At 41.1% G+C, this 19,595-nt stretch overlaps 1 protein-coding gene across 2 annotated transcripts in view; it reads right to left on the reverse strand.

The window, feature by feature from the left end:
• Positions 1-8,822, reverse strand: part of LOC144487614 (plastin-1-like) — a 143,909-nt gene extending 135,087 nt beyond the window's left edge. Inside the window, exon 1 of one of the 2 annotated variants that reach the window (XM_078205705.1) lies at positions 8,687-8,822. The gene's annotated coding sequence lies outside the window, so the exon portion shown is untranslated. The remainder of the gene's footprint in view (positions 1-8,686) is intronic. The other variant, XM_078205708.1, reaches the window with a different exon arrangement.
• Positions 8,823-19,595: the final 10,773 nt, after the last annotated feature.

The following is a 19,595-nucleotide window of genomic DNA, read 5'->3' on the forward strand; positions in this document are numbered from 1 at the left end:
TCTCCAAAGCCTCCACATCTTTCTGGTAGTGTGACGACCAGAATTGAACACTATATTCCAAATGCGGCCTAACTAAAGTTCTATAAAGCTGCAACATGAATTGTTAAACTCAATGCCCCGGCCGATGAAGGCAAGCATGCCGTATGCCTTTGGAATCTTCGGATTCAACATATAGGAGCAGTTAAGACATGATCTGAAAGTCATCAACCCTGCAGAGACATTGAAGCCTTGCTCAAATCATGTGAACTACCTAACATGCAACTCTACAAGCACTGCAAGAGGTATTGATGAAGGGATGGAAGATTTAACTCTGCAAAATGCGGTCACATGAATGTATTGGGCATACCGGGATGAATCTAAGATGGCATCTCATACAAAGGGAATAGAGTCATCCCCTGTAAGGAGATGAGAGCAGAGATGCTGAAGCGCATCCATGCAAGTCATCAAGGAATTGAATCGATTCTGAGAAAGGCAAGAGATGCACTTTACTAGCCAAACATGAGCAATTAAATTAAAGACAACATTGGGCAGTGTGGTGTGTGTGATGAGTATCAAACTAAACAAGTGAGAGCGCCACTGATGACATCCCAGACAGACTATGGGTGAAGTTGGGAGTAAACTTGTTTACTTCAGCAGGAACTGATTATCTTGTCACTGTAGAATACTATTCTCACTACTGGAAGTTAGACAGCTGGCTTCAATGGTGACAAAAGAAATAGTAGAATGCCTGAATGCACGCTTCAGTCGCTATGGCATTCCAGACATTTGTGATGAGTGAGAATGGCCCTCAGTTCACAAGTGAAAAATTCAGTACATTCACAAGTGATTGGGAAATTCAGCACTATTCATTTTTGCACCATCACCAGTCAAATGGAAAGGCTGAGGCATCAAGAAAGCGAGCAAACCTAGCATAGACGGTAGGTACAAGGCAATCCTTGAGTGGAGAAACACACCACTGAAGGCATAGAAAGTAGTCTTGTCCAAAGACTCATGTCATGCCACACGCAAACTAGTTTTCCAATAGCAAAAAAGCTACTGAAACCAGAAGTAGTAACAGGTGCAACTGAGAACAATCGAGGTAAAACGACAAAGCCAAATTTCAGTTTGAAAGGATTGCCAAACTATTACCAGAGCTTAACATCGGAGAGCCAATCAATCAGTGCTCAACAGGTGTCAGCCCACTTGGAAACTTGGCACATGTATAGAGAAATTGCAACCTCGATCGTACGCAGTAGAACTGAACAATCAAATATACCAGTACAACTTCAGGTATAACTAAACAAATAGTAAAGCTGTTCCTTCACAGCAATCAGGTGGCCAGGGAGAAGGGATCTCACCAGCTGTACTGAGTGCAGAACTACCAAAGTCTCCAACAGCCGCAATGGAACAATAGTCAATAAGGAAAATGGGAACACTCTCTGGACAAGGAACATTGCCCATAAACAGCCAATGTCAACATGCACGCGTTCCATTAAGAGACCTGCATGGTGTGAAGACCATGAACAATGCATGTGCAGAGACCAATCAGTGTTGGTAAACTGGGTAACGCACTCACACAGGATGCACATGCAAATATATGTGTTTTTTTGTTTATCTTTTGCTGAATATGCAAAAGGGTGATGCTTGTGTTTGAAATGTAACCATGACTACAGAAAATCAGATTTGGCGATGCCACGAAGCCACCTCTGGAGGCAAATACCTGAAGGCAGTCCAATAAAGACCCTCACTGAGACAAGACATTGAAGAAGACTTCTGTCCTTCTACTTTATTGGTTAAACACATGGAATGGGTAGTTACCCAAGTTCCACCACACATTCACGCGATTGACAATCATTGCAACACATATGAGTCCATACAGAAGTGCTTTTTTAAACTAAACTGGAGTGCCAGCTGCCAACCTGAGAAAGCAGCTGGGCACTCATTATGCATGTCACAGGTATCTATTTGTTGCTCATGTCACACAAGGTAATGCATTGTTGGCCGCTTATCATCAGAACACCTCTTTGGTTAATATTCCGTACAACAACAGTCAAGGCTGGTTTGAATTTAGCATCTTTCACATGCTGAAATCCTACCATTTCAAAGACACCAGTTGAATTAATATTGTAGAACTGCCACATTAGTCAGGCCTGACACCAGCAACTGCTTTATAATAGAAATCTGTCTAGCTGCATGGAAATGCACTTCGAGGAGGTGGCTCCATCTTAGTTGACCAGAAAACATGAATGGTTGTAATTAGACTCTTATGGTTGTCATTTTGTTCAAATCACATGCAGTAAGTAGGTCTTTTATAATACTTTGCAGCTTATTGTTGCATTCCTGGTCTGTATGCATTTTGCAATTTGAAAGTTACAAATGTACCATTGAAGCAACTGTACTTGGACATGAGCTCACACATGCACAATTATTTTAAAAATCACTATTGTACATTTTTTAAATAACTATTTGCAAAAGATTGTATGTTGCAATAAAGTTAAAGATGCTCCGAAATCTGCCTGTAATCGAAATGGTACGAATTTCAATAAGACTCAAGAAATAAGAACAGGAGGAGACCAATCGGACTGTATGCTGTTTTCCCATTCAATTAAATTAAGGGCATATGTAGCTCACTTGATTTTACCGCTGTTGCTCAATGTCCCTCCATGTTCTCACGGAACACAAATAGAACATGAAACCAGCATTGTCACTCAACCTGCATCCTCTTACTAAATACAAATGGCCAGGAAAAATCTGCTCCAAAACACTGGTTTGGAGGAGAGTCTGTTTTGTTAGCCAGTACAACACATTCACACTAGAATACAAAGCATTTAAAAAGAGAAAACCTTAAACTGGCACATGCAATGACAAGACCATTTCTGGGTTTAGCAATGTGGATTACAAGAAGCTGCACCAAATGACAGTGCTCCTTGAACTTGCTCTGCAAAACATTCACATTTTATCACAAAGAAATCTTTATGCTATGATTCTGAGCTGGATCAATGCTAAAGTTAAAGTTCCTGAAAATTATGCTTTGTTGCGTAGTTTCTTTTTCAAATTTCTATTAGAAATAAGCATCATAAAATCATGTGACAGATTTAAATTGGTGTATACTTCACATACTAATTGCTCACATTGCAAGATTGTTAATCAGGTAGATGTTTGGACAGATATTGGAATGTGTTCAAAGGTTGTAAGGCTGACAAACAAGGCTGAGCTTATCTCTTTATATGGTCAGAAAAATAGGTGGAAAGACCGTTCTCAACAATGAGCCAACTGCTCAGTAATTCAAGTGCATGTTATTCAGGTGCCATTATACTAGAGACTGAATAGGTTTCTGCTACAGTCCATGCCTTTCATAACATTACAATTATCAAATTCTTCTTACCGATCTTTTCGAGCAGAAACATGCCCAAGTTTCAAATACTGTCTTTCTGTATACTCCATGTAGTATATAATATGGATTGTACTAAAAGATATTAAAATGTAAAATTAATTAAACTATGCACATATAATCCAGAAACACACAATGGAGCATGGAGGGAGGAAGGAGGAGGACCTCCTCGTAAACTTGCTCCTGGGTTTGGCCAGGTTGGCCATTAATAGGTTTAGGCAGCAGGTGGTCGAGGAGATTGTCTAATTCGACTGCCTGTCCCTCTGCAACAGGTACATTCACTGTAGTGTGGCCTTGGAGAGGGAGCACGTGGTGTCCACCGGCATGCTTCAAGCCTTCCGGTGGCACTGTGGGGGCTGGAACGCATCATCACCCTGGGAATGATATTTTGGTCATGTTAGTTATACTTCCTTTAAAGGTTGTGTTTTAGTTACATCACCCCCTCTTATTTTGTTGAATTTCTTGATCATTTGTCTAATTTTAAAAATATATCAGAAACATGAATCATATGAAACCAATTGTAACATTAAAAACTTAATGTAAAATCATGATTTATAAATCAGTGATCTCGCTATGAAAGGCCAACATTTAGTTTGCAAAAACGCAGTAACTGTGTACAGTTTTGATCTCCTTACTTGGAAAAGGATGTACTGGCACTGGAGGGGTTGCAGAGGAGATTCACTAGGTTGATTCCAGAGTTGAGAGGATTGGCTTATGAGGAGAGACTGAGTAGACTAGGGCTATGCTCACTGGAATTCAGAAGAATGAGGGGGGAGATCTTAGAGAAACATAAAATTATGAAGGGAATAGATAAGATAGAAGCAGGGAGGTTGTTTCCACTTGCAGGTGAAACCAGAACTAGGGGGCATAGCCTCAAAATAAGGTCGGGGGGGGGGGGGGAGCAGATTTAGGAGGAACTTCTTCATCCAAAGGGTTGTGAATCTGTGGAATTCCCTGCCCAGTGAAGCAATTGAGGCTACTTTGTTGAATGTTTTTAAGGCAAAGATCGATAGATTTTTGAACAGGAAAGGAATTAAGGGTCAGGGTGAGCGGGTGGATAAGTGGAGCTGAGTCCACGAAAAGATTATCTTATTGAATGGCGGAGTAGGCTCAAGGGGCCAGATGGCCTACTCCTGCTCCTACTTCTTAAACACCTTTACATCAAAGCATTGGACTACATATGGAAAATAAGTTCTCAGGATAATGGGAGGTCTGGTAATGCTATTAACTAGCTCTGGGACCGATTGTGGGAATAATGATCCTTCCATAATGAGGAGGAGGATTAGGAAGCACATCCCCACCCATTGCATATGTGCCGCCTGTAATTTTTATGACGGTGATTTGCATGGCGTGCCAGCATCCTGATCTGGAGAGATGTGGCTACAGCATTTTAATATTTAAATTGGGCCCTGTGCAATTGAGAACCCAACTTAAATTTAAAGGTTGCCAGTTGAGTTTCTCAGACTCAAGAAACCCACCAGCAAAATGAATACAGAAATAGCTCGTGACCTAACACATCATTCAAAATGCCTGCCCCATGCTCACCAATCCTCACCACCCTAATCTTTCCTTCCCTCTCTCATGGGTACCTGGCTCTGCCAACACCACTCTGCTGCAGCCCCACTCATTCCCTCCAAACCCTGATCAGCATTGACCCCCTACCACTGGCTTTCCCGCTCAACTGGCCAGCTGCCATGAAGGAAATGAAATTATTATGAAGCCCTGTTGTCAAATCCAGCATAACCTCCTAAACAACAATATCTGACTGGTCCCATCTTAGCACCAAACCATCACAGAATTGTCCCGAGATGATTTGAATCAAGTTGACAAATTGATTTATACATACATTCTAACCCCCTCAGGATACCAAACAAATAAAAGACTGGCTGAATCTCAAAATACAGCATACAGTTAGTTACAGAAGCGCTGTACATTTCCACTTAAATGAATCAAAAATAAATTTCTATGGAAACTTGAACGGTTTAATTTCTGGCAGGAATAGAAAATGATATTTTAAAATGATTTTCCAAACTTTCACAGGTTAGATTTTAGGACAGAAATGGCTTTGAAGTATTTGACAAATATTCAACCTTAAAATAAATTGAAAAATAAACCACCTTTTGACTCCAAACAACAGAATAATTATCTCAGTGGGATGTTTTGAACAGGCTCATTCTCTGAAAGAGCCAGGAGAAAAGTGGTCCCAAAGCTTTTCAGCTATGTCATTTTAAGTGATGTGGAAATTTATTCAAATGATCTTGTGATTCAACAGTTCAAGATTTTAAGTATCATTTCCCTTTCAACAGTTGTGCATTACATGATTCTTTGCAACGTTAAATCCCTGTGCTTTCAGACTGCATTTTTAAAAAATACATTCATGGGATGTGGGCATCGCTGGGTAGGCCAGCATTTATTGCCCATCCCTAATTGTCCTTTCTCAGCCTTCTTCATCCTCATTTATATTCCCTTTGTCCAATGACAGCACTTTGCATTTTAAATTACTACAGCAGGTCTCCTGCTTCAACTAGTGCTTCGATCCAGTTTTCGCTGGGTTAAGCCTCAACTCCACAATCTTACTCTCCAGCAACTGTTTGTTAACAGATGTTGGTTGTTGGAGTGAAATCAAAGTGAAGAACACAAAATGGTTACCTGGCACAAAATGGACTCTGGGAAAGGACATTAAGAGGCACTGACTTTGGGCACAGACATTACACAAAGAGTTAAAACCTGTAGTGTTTAAATTACTACAGGAAACAGGTCAGACCTTGAGGCACCTTAAACTTGAGATAAAAGCAGACCCAGAACAATGAGTTTGATAACGAGATCAGCCACTGATGGGGGCATAAATGTATATAACAAGATTAGCCATTGATAGAGGACATAACTGCATAAATGTATCTACTCTATGTACAATGATGTGATAACGGTCAATGTCCGTACTTGTCTATGTATAACGATGTGTTAACTGTCGATGCCCGTATCAGTCTACTCAACTTATAACAATGTGCTAACTGCTAATGTCTGTACTGTCTATTATCTAAAAAGTATAAAAGATGCTCAACTACCATTCTGTAGTTGAGAAGGTGACTGCCTGCACTGCGGAGTGCCAGCGCTTCTCCCAAAGCTTTGTCCGAATAAAACTGTTTGCTGAACCTCCAAGTCTGACTCCGAAGTGGTGACTTTCCCACAACATTGGTGTACAAATATCAGACAAGATCCTGTATTACCTGGAACTTGCAGTTGCTATTCATTAATGGTGATTTAGTGTAAATTCTGCACTATGCACCACATGCTTTTGATATGTTTTTGTCACAAAATGATACTATCCACTTATTTCCCCATTATCTGAGGACAGTGCTTTTTTGCTTTGACACATTGTAAGTGTAAGTTAGACACAAGATGTGGTCAAATCAAGACAGTACTTGCTGAAATGATATATACATTAGACAGTCACTTCAAAATAAATGGCATATCCTGCAACATCTATCCTTAGTCATTATTTTGCAGTGTAATGTCACCAATACTAGGCAGGCCTCATCTTCCACCCAACATAAACAGGAGCAATTCATCCACATCCCTGTAGCCCTATCATAACTTGCAACAGGTTCCATTCACCGTCAACCCAGTGCTCGCTTACCTGCATTGGTTCATCCCCATTTTCAAATCCCAACACAGCCCCATTCCTGTAACCTTCTCCAATCCCACAACCCTTCAAGATCTCTCTGCACTCCTCCAATTCTGTTGTATTGCACATCTTCCACCATCATTGGCCATGCCACACCTTCAGCTGTCCAGGTTCTAAGCTCGGGAATCCCATCCTTAAACCTCTTTTTGGCCAAGATTTTGGTCATCATCCCTAATATTCATAGCTCAGTTTCAAATTCTGCCTCATTATTATTGTTAAGCTCTTTGGGACATTTTACTACATTAAAGAGACGATTTAAAGGCAAGTTAATCATACCAATAAATGACTATTCCGAACATCTGAATATTTAGGCTTGAGGTTAAAGTGGCAACAAAATCTTTCAAGTATTATTCTTTATAATACAATGGGCTGTGAATGGCCTCATTTTGTGCTGTAAACATCTAGGTTAGAGGATCACACAATTATCATATTGTATCTAATATTTGTAATAGTTTGATAACATTTAAATTCTAGAGTGGACCTCATTCTGCATAAACCGGCCAGTTTGCCAATGCCTTGAAGTGGACTCTGTCAGGAATATGGATCATACAATACAAATATATCATACACTTAATAAAACTGAGATTGCTGGTGGGGAAACAAAGAAAATGACTTTACAGAAATCTGAATTGGTTTAAATAACTCTAAAATGGTGCAGATCTAATGACAAGTTGATAAATGACTTAATAGGGCACAAAGTAGTTAACAAATATTGAGAACTTCAAAGCACCACAGAATCTCATGTATGGAGATGTGAAATATCAATTTTCACTCTTTCATATTATACACCAAGAATATGCACAAACATATAAAACAGGACTATAGAAAAGATCAAGCTAAACCAAATATTAAAGCAGTACTTGATGGGAAATAATGTTGCTTTCCAGCAAATAAAAATGTTTGATTATTTTTCTTCAATTTATCACACAGTGCACTCACCCCAGTCAAAAGTCTGGGGATGGAGACCAGTTTAAGTTGCCCTTAACGCAACGGTTTCAAAGTGTGCAAAGAGCACTCTTTTTCCCTGTCAGGATCAATATGTTTTCCTTTGGGGAAAGGCCCTGGCTCATGCTCATCACCTCCCCGCAGGAACATGGCACGTGAGGGTAACTGTTTGCAATGAAGCAGTATGTTTTTCTATAAATTTAATAACTAATTCTCACATTTTTAAAAACAAAATTAGCAAAACAGTAAAAATCATAAATTTGTTATACCTGAGCAATTCTTCGTAAAAAAAACTACGATCGTAAACACTAGGATTCCTAACTAGAAAAAGATTGGCATAACATTACCAACTACAACCCAATAAAAATAATAAATTTGTCACATCGCTGGAACTCTAAGTAAAAAAAATACAAATAATAGAAACTACGACTCCGAACTACAAAAGGATTGTTACCGACGACAATCCAAGATCTAAAAGGCAAACTGAAGGAAAAGGTTAGTAACCTATCTCCAAAGTTAGATCCTAACTATAATAATATAAAGTAGTCTGAGACATACAAAGTTGATCTGAACAGTTATTGCAGGAAACGATTCAGTCCAAAGTTGGCTAGCTGACCAACTCCAAAGTGCGGGTCAGTGGTGCCCTGTCTGAAAGTGCAACCCCACCCAATTAAATAACTTTGTACCTGGGCTGAGCAGTGAATACAGGTTGTCCTCCCTCCGCTGGCTGGGCGAATGCGCTCCGCTGCTTGCAGCAGGTGCAAGGGCAACAGACAGCGAGCGCGAGTCCCGGGACCAGCGCTATTGTGATGTCACTGCCCTGGCAGCCCCGCCCCCTTATCCAGGTGCTTCCTCCGCAGCCCGCGTCAATCAAACGAGGGGCGGGGCGGGGTGGGGGCGCTCAGGTAAGGGTGACGTTCGGGTTAGGGGCGGCGAGCGCCGCCGAGTGAGGCTCCATAGCAACGGTTGCTAGGACCGACCCAGTGTGAGACCCTGGGGGGCAGTTGGGTGTGCAACACGCACATACACCCCCAGCTCTCTAATCACATTTTCTTTTGATGTTTTAAGTTTCTGTCTCCCTTGATGCAACATCCCTTTTAAGGAACTGCATTTTTATATCCCCCCCCCTTCCATACACACACAGTTTTTGATTAACTTTATTTGGTCAACCAAAAGAAACAGGGCGGGGTTTTACAGCCTTTGTCCCAAAACCGTAAAATTCCGCCCAAGATCAACAGACCTTCCTGTGCACCGCCCCTCACCTGCTCCGATTCCCGTGACAAGCGGGCTGGTAAAATTCCGGCCGTAGAAGCTAGCAGCAGGAGTAGGCTATTCAGCTCTTTGAGCCTGCTCCACCATTCATTTTGATCATAGCTGTTCATTGAATTCAATATCCTGATCACCCCCCTTCCCCCCATATCCCTTGATCCCTTTAGCCCCAAGAACTATAAAAACATAGAGCACCAGATGCAATCTTACCAGCTGTTCGCGCCATGCTCCCGCTGCAGTGAAGTCGGAGAATTTGACACCCAGCCAAATTTCCGTTCGCTCTAGTAGGATGGGAAAACGGCCATGAACAGCCATAACATCCTGGTCAAGGGTCTGCACCCAGCTGCACTGTCCCTCCCAACTTCGCAGTAAAGTAAAAGTAAAGTTTATTTATTAGTCACAAGTAGGCTTACATTCACACTGCAATCAAGGTACTGTGAAAATGCCCTAGTCGTCACACTCCGGCGCCTGTTCAGGTACGCTGAGGGAGAATTTAGCATGGCAAATGCACCTAACCTGCACATCTTTGGATTGTGGGAGGAAAGCGGAGCACCTGGAGGAAACCCATGCAGACATGGGGAGAATGTGCAAACGCCACACAGATGGTGACCCAAGTTGGGAATCGAACCTTGGTCCTTTGGCATTGTGAGGCAGCAGTGCTAACCACTGTGCCACCGTGCTGCCCCAGGGCAAAGTATTGGACAAAAGAGCAAAAATTCACAATAGGTGAAAGTTGAAAATGTTCAAAATGTACAGCAGTTTCTGATTATTTGAAGAGCTAAATGGGGGTTCAAGTTCAAATTATAATTTTTAACCTGAATTGACACCATCAGTTTTAATTGCTAACTTGACTCAGTTGGCAGCGCCTTCTCTGTGAACCAGAAGTCTAGATTCAAGCAACAGTCTCGAGGATTTGAGCTTAGGCTGATTGGTCAGTACAGAGGAAGTCCTGTAGTCTGTGGTGTCATTCACATGTATGGAAAAAAAATCCGACTGCAGTTCTCGAAGAAGAGCTCCCGCAGCCACAACACATTATTCATTTGATTTGCTCTTTGTGGAACGTTCTGTGTTATAGAACATAGAACATTACAGCGCAGTACAGGCCCTTCGGCCCTCAATGTTGCGCCGACCTGTGAAACCAATCTAAAGCCCATCTAATCTACACTATTCCAATATCATCCATATGTTTATCCAATGACCCTTTAAATGCCCTTAAAGTTGACGAGTCCACTACTGTTGCAGGCAGGGAATTCCATGCCCTTACTACTCTCTGAGTAAAGAATCTACCTCTGACATCTGTCCTATATCTATCACCCCTCAATTTAAAGCTAGCTATGTCCCCTCGTGCTAGCCATCACCATCCGAGAAATTAGATGTTGCGTTTGGGTGCAAAACAACACTGACCACACTTCAAAAGTAATTCTTTAGACCTGCAGTGCTTTGTGTGACTGTCAGGACATGATGTGAACAAGAACAGAAAATGTTGGGTGAACTCAGCAAGCCTGGCAGTATATGTAGAGAGAGGAATTATTGTTTATCCAGATTTCCAGCATCCACAATATTTTGCCTTTATTATTCTGATGTGAATATGCTATTGTGATTTGCAGCAATCTCATTTTCAACTATTAAGTCATCATTATATTCTGTTTACAGTGAAAATTAAAAACCAAAACATGTTGGGAATATGCAGTCGCTAAGTTAAAATCTTCAAGATAAAAGATAAGTTAATATTTCAACAGCAACAACGATTTACATTTATCTAATACTTTTAACAGAGTAAAACATCCCAAGGGCATGTTTGGGGTGGCACGGAGGTTAGTACTGCTCCCTCACAGCACCAGGGACCCAGGTCCAATTCCAGCCTTTAGTAAAGAAATTAAGGGTCATGGTGAGCAGGCGAGTAAGTGGAGCTGAGTCCACGAAAAGATCAGCCACGATCTTATTGAATGGCAGAGCAGGCCCGAGGGGTCAGATGACCTACTCCTGCTCCTAGTTCTTATGTTCTTATGTGATTGTCAGTGTGGAGATTGCACGTTCTCCCCATGTCTGTGTAGTTTTCCTCTGAGTGATGCAGTTGCCTCCCACAGTCCAAAGATGTGCAGGTTAGGTGGATTGCCCAAGCTATATTACCCCATAGTGTCCCAAGATGTGTAGGTTAGGGGGATTAACAGGGTAAATATGTGAGGTTACGGGACGAGGGCCTGGGTAAAATGCTCAGTTGGAGACTTGATGGGCCGAATGGCCTCCTTCTGCACTGTAAGGATTCTATGAATGCACTGGGATATAGCTTATCAGGTTAATGGGATTTATTAATCCAACTAATTTTCTGAGTCTTACCTCTTTATTAATAATTTCTTTCAGTTCCTCAGTTTCACAAGCCCCTTGATCCCCTAGTACTTCTGGGAGATTTTCTGTACCTTCCTATGTTGTGATGAAACTGTGCCTTTAAGAAATATATTTTAGACATGTTTCTGTGAATGTGTTTACTGGTCCCTTCGATTTTATTGGAGCCATTGGCCGAAATTTTACCACCCTGCTTGGCATGGGAATTGGAGTGGGCGAGGGGTGGACAATGGAAAGATCCATTGACCTCGGATGAGATTTTATGGTTTTGGGACAAGCAAGGCCGTAAGATCCCGCCTATTTTGTCTTGGTCCAGCAGCACTATTATTACTGCCGTAACATAATTGATCTTAATTGATGCAGTGTTTGTTTTGATCTGAATTAATGTAGAGTTCTGTTGTTTTGTGTTTTCCCCTGGGATATGGCAGAGTTGGGCTTGGTTAGATTGATTGACAGGTAAGGTCAGATGACTGGGTAGAGCTGGCTTTCACAGAGAATTCAGGATACTCTGTTTTGGAGCTCTTTAGAGAGAGCTTGCTTTACTTGTATCGCTTATTCTGTTTGAAGTGGAGACTGGATTCTGTCAAGAAATAAAAATTTTACTCTAAGATTCTACTGTTTGGGGGTGGAGCTTTCTCTGGAAGTCGCTGCATGAGAATTAGAAGACAAATGTCCGTCAGGATCACTCTCCAGAAGTGTCAAAAGGCTGGAAATCTAATACGTTTGGTTTCTGCAGTAACTGGTTCTAAAGAAGGGATTCATGACAGTGGGGATTACTGCTAAATTGGAACAACAGAGATGCCTAGCAGTTAAGAGTTATATTTTGTCAAGTTTAAGTTTTTTAATTGGTAACATGTATGCTCATCATTTTTGTTATATTCTAACTGTTCTTAAATAAAGTTTATTTTGCTAAAAGCTTCGTAGTGGGTCATTTGAATCATACCTGGAGTGAAACATCCTACGTTCACCTTAACGTCAAAATCAAATCTAAAAGTTAGGGTTTCGGCTAACTTCATAAAATACCTTGGAGTTTCTGATCTGGTCCTTAACAACGTGGAGACAGACACAATGTAATTGTTTAGTTTCTCCACCATTTCCCCTTATTCCATTATAAATTCTCCTGTTTCCACATGTAATTGTCCCGCATTTGTCCTTGCTAATCTTTTCCTTTTTACACACCTAAAGGAGCTTGAACAGTCTGCCTTTATGTTTCTCACTAGCTTGCATTCATATTATCTTTTCCCTTTCTTTCAACTACAGGACAGATGCTATGCAAATAATTCATTGTGTGCCATTGCACTGCATAATTTTCCATTACTGCAAGCATAATTGAATAATGCTGCCTTATCTCCTTATCATTTCTTTCAACTTGAGGTGCATGCAATCCCTTATTTTCATCTACTTCATTAGACTGTTATCTATTATTTTTCCCATCCTTCTATTGTCTCCTTTTTTTTAATTTTACCAAAATGTTTGCTTCCATTTAGTTTTCAGTTCTGAGAAAGGGCAAACACCAAAAACATTGCATTGTCTTGTCATTTTACAGATGTTGATGGACCAGCTGTGTACTTGCAGCATTTCTAATTTCTTAAAGTTCAGATTTCCAGTGCTTGGTTCTTTTTCTTTGGACAGTAAAGCTCTCGTTTTTGCCAAACCTCCCGAGTAGCAACAAGATATATCCAATTTATTTCCCATTGAAATCCAACTTGAATCTAGGTAAGAATCATAATGTAAATGCCTGTTTTAAAAGTTGTGAAGAGGATGCAAGGAGACTTCAAGGGGACTTGGGCAGGCTAAGCGGATGGGCAAGAACATGACAGGTGGAATAAAAGTGAATTTGATTCCTAGTTTGCATACCATCATAATGCTAAATTTAAGAGTTTAGCCAAATTGCTGAATCTATGTGTAAATGAGTTTATATCATCCTTCTGCTTCCAGTAGAGTTATCATATAATTTAAAGATCTATAGCATTATTACGTTGAATATCTAAGCACGCCTCAGTGATCTGCTGTACAGTATGCTTAACTTAGCATTTCTATTAAATATCTTCTGGAGTTTTCTTTGCCTAATCTTGGTGGTCACTGTGAGCTTGGCTTGTCATTGGTCACCATTTCCAGATTGTATTTCTCCTTTAGGTTTTTTGTTTTAAAGCCATTTCATTTGCCCAGTTAATTTCCCTTTATTTGTTTTCCTTGCACCATCATACATATTTAAATAGATGTAAACATATAGTTTGAATTGAAAATACAGGCAGAATTGTTCAATTATGCTCACAGCATTTGAAAATTATGCAGCACAATGGCACGCAATGAATTATTTGCATAGCATCTATCCTCTACTGTATATGTCTAGAGATTACAGCATGGCTTTGTGAGTGGAAAATCATGTCTCACAAATTTGATTGAGTTTTTTGAAGGGGTAACCAAGAAGGTAGATGAGGGCAGTGCAGTTGATGTTGTCTACATGGACTTTAGCAAAGCCTTTGACAAGGTACCACATGGTAGGTTTTGCATAAGGTTAAATCTCACGGGATCCAGGGTGAGGTAGCCAAATGGATACAAAATTGGCTTGATGACAGAAGACAGAGGAGGTTTTAGAGGGTTGTTTTTCAAACTGGAGGCCTGTGACCAGCGGTGTGCCTCAGGGATCGATGCTGAGTCCACTGTTATTTGTCATTTATATTAATGATTTGGATGAGAATTTAGGAGGCATGGTTAGTAAGTTTGCAGATGACACCAAGATTAGTGGCATAGTGGACAGTGAAGAAGGTTATCTAGGATTGCAACGGGATCTTGATCAATTGGGCCAGTGGGCAGATGGAGTTTAATTTAGATAAATGCAAGGTGATGCATTTTGGTCAATCGAACCAGGGCAGGACTTACTCAATTAATGGTAGGGCGTTGAGGAGAGTTACAGGACAAAGAAATCGAGGGGCACAGGTTCATAGCTCCTTGAAAGTGGAGGCACAGGTGGACAGAGTGATGAAGAAGGCATTCGGCATGCTTGGTTTCATTGATCAGAACATTGAATGCAGGAGTTGGGACGTCTTGTTGAAGTTGTACAGGACATTGGTAAGGCCACACTCGGAATACTGTGTATAGTTCTGGTTACCCTATTATAGAAAGGATATGATTAAACTAGAAAGAGTGCAGAAAAGATTTACTAGGATGCTACCGGGACTTGATGGTTTGAGTTATAAGGAGAGGCTGGATAGACTGGGACTTTTTTCCCTGGAGCATAGAAGGCTTAGCAGTGATTTTATGGAAGTCTATAAAATAATGAGGGGCATTGGTCAGCTAGATAGTCAATATCTTTTCCCAAAGGTAGGGGAGTCTAAAACTAGAGGGCATAGGTTTAAGGTGAGAGGGGGGAGATACAAAAGGGTCCAGAGGGGCAATTCTTTCACACAGAGGATGGTGAGTGTCTGGAACAAGCTGCCAGAGGTAGTAGTAGAGGCGGGTACAATTTTGTCTTTTAAAAAGCATTTAGACAGTTACATGGGTAAGTTGGGTATAGAGGGATATGGGCCAAATGCAGGCAATTGGGACTAGCTTAGGGGTTAATAAAAGGGGCTGCATGGACAAGTTGAGCCAAAGGGTCTGTTTCCATGCTGTAAACCTCTGTGACTCCCTGACTCTATTGATCTATTGCTGATGGGTTGCTGTTAGGATGACAAGAACAACTCACATTACTGGTTGAAAAAAGATTGTGGACAATTTAAGGGAATATCCAAAAGAAGACTCTCAAAACGCCTATGCTTGGAACTTTTTTTTTTACAGCGCAGTACAGGCCCTTCGGCCCTCGATGTTGCGCCGACCAGTGGTACCAATCTAAAGCCCCTCTAATCTACACTATTCCAATATCATCCATATGTTTATCCAATAACCATTTGAATGCTCTTAATGTTGAACAGTAACATGTAAAACTAATTTCATAGAAACATAGAAGATAGGAGCAGGAGGAGGCCATTTGGCCCTTCGAGTCTGTTCCGCCATTCATCACAATCATGGCTGATCATTTCAATTAAATCTCTTTGGTAATTTCACTTGTAAATATTCAAATTAAATGACAAGTTGCCAATTTTGCTGCAGTCAAAGTGATGCTTTGGTTTGATGACATTGAAAAGCTATTCTTTAATTTCTTTCAAGTGATAACCTTTCGGGAAGGGCATATGCCGTCCTTACCCTGCCTGGCCTAAGTGGTACTCCAGATCCAAAACAATATTTTTGACTTTTAACTATCTTCTGAAATGGTCTAGCAAGGTATTTAGTTGTACCAAACAGCTTTGAAAAAGTTAAATGAGTATAAAACCAGATTAAACACACTAAATGGCATGCTATAGACAGAGTTAAGTTATCTGACAAACAATGGGTCAGATCAAAGCTCTGCATTCCTGCCCCATTAATTGTAAATGGTGGTGGACTTTTAAAAAAATAATGGGAGGAGGAGACTCCACAAATACCCTTATCCTCAATGATGGCAGTATCAAGCATGCGCAACTATCTTCAGCCAGCAGTAGAGAGTGTGTGATTAATCTTGGCCTCCTCCTGAAGCCACCGGCATCTCAACTGCCAGTCTTCAGTCAATTTGATTAATTCAGTGTGATATCAAGATACAGCTGAGCATACTGCAATGCAGCAAAGGCTATGTATGGGCCCAGACAGCAACCCAGCAGTAACCTACACGTCTTGGGACTACACATTTTGTAGTGCTGATAACTTCTGATCCAGAACTAGCTGTACTGCTAGCCATGTGATTTCAGTACAGTTACAACACTGATTCTACCAGCAAATTTGAAAATTGCCCAGGTATGCCCTATATGCAAAAAAGGTATATTGAGTCTGTCTGACCAATTACCATCCAATAAGTCTTTCAGTTATCATCCAAATGTTGTAAGTTGTTGTTCACGGTGCTAGTAAGCAGCAATCACTCACCAATAGCTGTTCACTAATGCTCAGTTTGGGTTCCACCAGATCATTTGACTCCATTCATTACAGCATTGATCTAAACATGGACAATGGAGCTGAATTCAAAAGGTGAGATGAAAGCGACTGCCCTTGACATTAAAGCAACATTTGACCAAAGGACTAGGGAATCCTAGAAAATGTCAGGTCAATGGCAATCAAGGGTGTTGGTGTTGTTGGTGGTTGTGGTGGGAGGGAATGTTGGTTTGAGTGTGATTGGAGCCATACCTAGCACAAAAGAAGATAGTGGTGGTTGTTAGTAGCCAATGATCTCAACTTCCAGACATGGCTGCAAGAGCTCATCAGAGCAGCGTCCATCTTCAGCTGTTTCATCAATGACCTTTCTGTCATCAGAAGGTGACAAGTGGGTATATTTGCTGATGATGATACAATGTTTAGTTCCACTAAACTCAGACCTTGTCAGATAATGAAGCAATCATGCCAGCATGCAGCAAGACCTGGACAACATTCAGGTTGCTAGGTGGCAAGTGACATTCGTGCAACACAAGTGCCAGACAGTGACCATCTCCAACAAGAGAGAATCTTATCAACTTCCTCTGATATTCAATGGCATTTCCTTTGCTGAATCCCCCAACATCAATATTTAGGGAGTTAAAATTAAACAGAAACTTAACTGGACCATCCATATAAATACTGAGCTACAATAGCAGGCAAGAGGGTGGGAATTCTGAGAAATTCATCTCCTGACACCTCACTGCCTGCCCACCATTTACAAGGCACAAGCCAATAATGTGACAAATACTCCCCACTTGCCTGGATGAGTGCAGCTCCAACAACACTCAAAAAGCGCGACACCATCCAGGACAAAGCAGCTCACATCTACTGCCTTAAACATTCACTGCTTTCACCAGCTGCACATTGTGGTAGCCATTTACCAGAAGGATTACAGTAACTCGCCAGGTTCTTTTGACAGCACTTTTAGAACCTACAACCACTACCACCTTGAAGAACAAGTGACACAGTGCATGGAAATACCACCATCTGTAAGTTCCACTCTAAGTTACACACTATCCTGACTTGAAAATATATTGCTGTTCCTTCACTGTTGCTGTGTCAAAATCCTGGGACACCCTCCCTAACAGTTAGGTACATCAGTTCTAGAAGGTAGCTCACCAGCAGCACCTTCTCAAGACCAATTAAGGATGGATAATAAATATTGGCGTTGCCAGCAAAGCCACATCCCACAAATGAAAGAAAATTCATTCATCCCCTAAAATATATGCACAACAATCTGTCCTGGTCCCCCCATGCTCACATTATAGTTAAGAAAGCCCACCAACACCTCTACTTTCTCAGAAAACTAAGGAAATTTGGCATGTCAGCTACGACTCTCACCAACTTTTACAGATGCACCATAGAAGCATTCTTTCTTTTTGTATCACAGCTTGGTATGGCTCCTGCTCTGTCCAAGACGGCAAGAAAACACAAAAGGTCGTGAATTTAGCCCAATCCATCACGCAAACCAGCCTCCCACCTTTGACTCTGTCTACACTTCCCGCTGCCTCGGCAAAGCAGCCAGCATAATTAAGGACCCCATGCACCCCAGACATTCTCCCTTCCACCTTCTTGCATCGGGAAAAAGATACAAAAGTCTGAGGTCACATACCAACCGACTCAAGAACAGCTTCTTCCCTGCTGTTGTCAGACTTTTGAATGGACTTATCTTGCATTAAGATCTTTCTCTACACCCTAGCTATGATTGTAACGTTACATTCTGCACTCTCTCGTTTCTTTCTCTATGAACGGCATGCTCTGTCTGTATAGCGCGCAAGAAACAATACTTTTCACTGTAGTTTAATACATGTGACAATAATAAATCAAATCAAATCAAAAGAAGTGATATTTAATAGCTTCAGCAAGTCTGATAATCAATTATATTCTAAACAATGAAATAATGTAAGCAAAAGACACAACGGCATTGCTGTGCAAAACTCTGGAGGATACCATTAAAAAGTAAAGCATTACATCCTTAAGTGATTGCAGCAAAATAGATAAAAAAGAAACACAAGAAATATTCCTTACAATGGTGGTCCAGTACCATAGCATGCCGACATTGATTCAATCCCCAAATCTCAGTTGTTGTCCTTTTGAGGATCTGGTGGGAGGGCAACATGATGAATTGGAGCTTACAGAATCATAGAATCTTACAGTGCAGAAGTAGGCCATTCAGCCCATTGAGTCTGCACCAACCACAAGCCTTATCCTCATAACTCCATGTATTTACTCTAGCTAGTCCCCCTGACACTAAGGGGCAACTTAGCATGGCCAATCCACGTAACCCGCACGTCTTTGGACTGTGGGAGGAAACTGAAGCACCTGGTGAAAACCCACACAGACACGGGGAGAACATGTAAACTCCACACAGACAGTGACCCAAGCCGGGAATTGAACCCGGGTCCCTTGCGCTGTGAGGCAGCAGTGCTAACCATGTGCCACCGTGCCGCCCAACTTGATTGGAGGGCAGTGATCTGGAGGAAAATGGATTCAGGGTGAGAAATATTCTTATGCCTCCTAACAACTTGTTGCAAATGTCAATTCCACCTTCCGGTCCAAGAATTGTGATCCATCAGACCTGGGGGTCTGAGGGGAAATGGAAGGACTGATACATTTACTAAATAAAAGCAAGGAATTAAACTTGACATTTCAGTAGTTGCCAGTACACATAAGAAGGCTCACAATTACAATACTGCCTCCTCCTCTACAGTATTCCTACTTTTACTCTTAATATTTCATAATAGAGGTAACAATATAAGTCACTGCATACGTAGTTATTTACAAAGGATGTTCTAACATCTAGTGGCAGCACACAGGTACTGCATAATTTATCTAGTTCATTTTGCATACTAAATATTTTAAGGATGGATTAAGAATAAGCCCATTGATCCTGCTGCTTCAAATATGTAAACCGGAAAGTTGAAGGCTCTATTGTTGGCATGGTTTCTGCCATTGGCAAATGGAAGTTGGATTATCAGTCGCAGCAACGCTGTATTTCCATGC

Source organism: Mustelus asterias, chromosome 3, assembly GCF_964213995.1.
Source record: "Mustelus asterias chromosome 3, sMusAst1.hap1.1, whole genome shotgun sequence".
Taxonomy (NCBI): domain Eukaryota; kingdom Metazoa; phylum Chordata; class Chondrichthyes; order Carcharhiniformes; family Triakidae; genus Mustelus; species Mustelus asterias.